Raw genomic sequence first — 3928 nt, forward strand, 5'->3', positions numbered from 1 at the left:
TAATGTGATAAATTGGGGGGGGGGGGGGATATGCAACAAATGGAAGAAGGTGCTAGTGGTGGTAAAATAATCTGTACATGTATGATGAACAGAGTCGCATATGTATCTCAGCTTACATGCAGAAAGACAAATATAGGGTCAAGCTTGAAATTCCTTCTTTCTCACTGTATTATAGCTAAAGCATCACAGTATTTGGAGATTTGTGGTGTTCTGGAATGTAGGTTAAGTTAAAACAAATCTTGGCTTTCTGTGGGATTTTTGCTTTGTGTATTTTTTTCTTTATGTATAGAATAAAATAAAATAAAGGAGAATTACATGAAGTAATTCTTAGGAGCTATTAGGATATAATGACAAGTGTGTATCATGCATTTTACTGAAATGTGAACATGTTGGGAGATTAAAATTCAATCCCTGAAAATATCAGAAGTTACACTACGATAACAAAACTTGACGGGTGTATGCACATACAGCGTTAAACTACTGTAGAATTTTCATACTTCTAAAAGCTGTTTAAAGCTTTTATATGCTTATTTGGATAATTGGAATTAAAGGGAAAAAATCAGTTGCTACTGCAAGATGCTTTATATATAAGAAATCTATTGGGTTTTGTTGTAAGAGTCTGTGGAAAAAAAGTGCTGAAGTTGCATCTTGCATAAATATAAAAATGTGTGATCACTTAAGTTCTGGGATTTCATTTTTGAAGTGTTCTGGCATAAAACCCTAGCTTTTAAACCACAAAATAACTATTAACAGATAAGTCTGAAATTTGGGGTTTATTAGTAGAAATGCTGAGAAACTGATTGCTGTATGGTGTTAAATTCTACAAACCTAACACATGCTTGGGACAGATAGCTTATAAGAGCTTGAGGCAGATGGAAAACAGCAATGCCAGGAAGTACTGACTAGAGATTTAATCTTTTTTTTTTTTTTAATTGTTTCTTACTTCAATATTCTACTTGCTTGTAGAATACTGAAAAGGGCTGAGCATGAAGGTATAATCCATACAGATTTATTTCTTCCTTTTGGAACCACAAAGGCTTCCAGTTTTGCCAAGAACAGTGGCAGAATACTTGGAATCAAAATGTACACCACTTTGGATTTTAGTTGGTCATGTTTTTTAAAATGAAGGTTCAGTGTGGTGCTGACCATCTTAAGAGCCCTATAATGAAAAGTATTAATCCTAAGTCCAGTTTATCGTGCATTCTTTAAAGTTCCTGTAGTTCCATAAGCACCCTTGCAAATCTAGCAAATTATTCCCAGGAACTGAAGCTTTCTTATGCTAGTATTATAAATCATATATATGTTGCTTTGGATCTGTTAACTGTCGCCATAGAAGTGATAAAGATCCATTATTCTTGCCACAGCAATTGTATGATGAGAGCAGCAAATTCTGACACGCAGTCTCACAGCTGTCATATACTTCCTTTCTCCACTTAAAAAACCTGAGATTCTCCCCTGTCTGTTTGTGCTAACTTAGCTCGCAACTCTGAACACGTCTTCTTGTGGAGGCAGCACTTTGTCACTTTGCTACTAATTAATTTTAAATGTACGTGACAGCTATGGAAATTTTGGCCTCTGGGGAAGGAACTTCCCCAAAAGTAGTTACTGGATGATACATTCATGATTTGGGAACAAAGTCTGCAAATAAGAAAAGAAATTCCGGTCACTGCTTTGGATTTGAGTTAGTTTATGTGCATACTGTAGTGTATAGAGCCTACTTGGTTATACTTTTTTTTTTAAAGTTGTTATTAACAGTCACTTTGAGGAAAGGAAGAAGTGTGTCAATTGCTCATGCAAAAATTGAGTGCTTTGTTTTCCCAACTGCTTTGAAATTATTATAGTTGAAGAATATTTGACAGCTGTGTACTGGTGCACGTTCATGAAATTGCTCCTCTAAATGTCTTGTTTTTCAAATGAACAATTTAATGTGTTGGTTTTTTGAACAATTTGATTTAAACTATTTTGAAATTATTGAATGTTGAAATTGTGAATTATTAATGAAATGAAGATAGCTAACTGTTTTGTAATGGAATTCAACTGAAATCCAGTGTATGGAATTATACCATCCCAAGTATTTTGTGAACTCTTACAGTAATTAACTCTGAATGGTGTGGTTCCTTAATTTGCCAAAATAGATGAGAGTAGGAAGTAGGGGCTTGGGGTTTTTTCTAGGGCAAGTAGGCAAGGAAACCTGCAAATCTATATTGTATTATTTGAAAAGTGGGTTCTTGTGATTAAACTACAAGTGTGTATTTTTAGATGTGAAGCCCATTCTGCTTGCCACTAGTCTGAAAGTTTTGAAGTACTGGTATCAGATTCTGTGCACTTTCAAATGTTACTGAGCTGTGAGCCATCCACTTCATTATATAAGCAGTGCATTACTTAAATGTCAAACCAGCTTAAAAAATGTAAAAACCTAGTTGTGGCAAAATTACCTTACGTGCTTGTTCGTTCACTCTTGCAGAATGCATACTTTAGGAAATGTTCTATATAAATGTTTCCATCAGTCACAGGAACAGTAGCTATTTCTTCCTTTATCATTCAATACTTCAACTGTGAATTTTATATTCTTTCAACTTTGTTGTACAACAACACTAATTTTTAACTATTGTATTAGAAAACAGTTTCGTGCACAAACAAGTAGCTACTGCTTCTGGGCATTTTGTGTTAGTTTACATTACGGTGAAGTAGATGCACGACTTGTGTATGTATAGATAAGCCAACAATTTTCTGTGTATTATGGGGACTAGCAAAATCTACATCACAAATTTTGACACATTACAGCTGAAGGAAGAGGAACAGCGTGCAAGACAAGATACGTTCTTCAAGGAAAGATGCTTGTCCAGCAGTTTGCTTCATGTGATTGAACTGAGCCTGTAAGGATTCATGGATAAAATGAACAGGAATAGATCTGAATAAAGCAAATCTGCATACATGGTAACCAGTAGCTCTTTTACTTTTTTATGTTGCTTAACTGTTTTATTTGAGGGAAACCTGTGTGATTTAAACCTTATAGCTTTTGCAACTTTATTACTGGTTATATACATTTGGCAATTATAATGTGCAAGCAATTGGAAAAAGTCAAGTAAATGCTTGTTTTTATAGTAGTTTGTTCATGTTAAACTGTTCATATGATAATGTCTGTACACAGCACCACTGATTACAGTAGATGTAGTGTTGTAATAAACTGTTTAATGGGGCTGATGTGTAAAGCTGTTCAAGTTATTTGATGTTTACACCTCAGGGAAAGTCTTGTGTTCAGCAATATTTAAAGATAATGTTACAATGAAAACATTGATGCTGTCTTTAAAAACATCGCAATAGTCTTGCATATGCCTCAACCTAATCTTGCATTCAGTGAGTTAAACATACTAATGTTGCTCTCACACATTCAATTTTGATATGAACATAGGTGGTTACATAAAACCTTTAATGCTATTTTGCTTTCTAGCAGTGTTTACCTAGGTGGCTTGTGAATTTGCTAATTGACATATAAAACTGTAAAAACTGCAGCTCTTTGTGGTCTGTTTTGAGGAGAGGTGGTCCCAGGTCTGTGATCTTATCACACTGAAAATTTTCTCTCTCATACAGCCTTGATCCTGATTGACACTACGGTTTATATAAACTTATACTGTTCATATGAACTTAAACTGTCCATATTAAGGGATGGAAAGGTTAGGTTCAAAAAAACCCAAACCAAAACCCTGCAGTTGTTTACAGTTTTATAGTAATAGTGCTTGTGTGTGTTCCCTCTCCACCCCCAAGGCCGTAGCAGTCTGTACATAGTTGTATATTAGAAATGTGCCAGAAGAAACGAGATGTTTCCATTTTTCAGACTTTATGGGTTTGGTATTTTCTTAATACTTCGGGGTTTATTCACATATGCATATAAAAGAGAAGGTACACTTGTATGTCCTTGTTCAGTGAT

General features: G+C 34.7%; 1 protein-coding gene across 1 annotated transcript in view; it reads left to right on the forward strand.

Annotated features, from left to right (window-relative positions):
* The window catches only part of CPSF6 (cleavage and polyadenylation specific factor 6, 68kDa), a 22984-nt gene extending 19784 nt beyond the window's left edge, over positions 1 to 3200 (forward strand). Inside the window, exon 11 of the mRNA XM_010561956.1 lies at positions 2785 to 3200. The gene's annotated coding sequence lies outside the window, so the exon portion shown is untranslated. The remainder of the gene's footprint in view (positions 1 to 2784) is intronic.
* The last annotated feature ends 728 nt before the right edge of the window (positions 3201 to 3928 follow it).

Source organism: Haliaeetus leucocephalus, unplaced genomic scaffold, assembly GCF_000737465.1.
Source record: "Haliaeetus leucocephalus isolate CR32 unplaced genomic scaffold, Haliaeetus_leucocephalus-4.0 Scaffold151, whole genome shotgun sequence".
NCBI lineage: Eukaryota > Metazoa > Chordata > Aves > Accipitriformes > Accipitridae > Haliaeetus > Haliaeetus leucocephalus.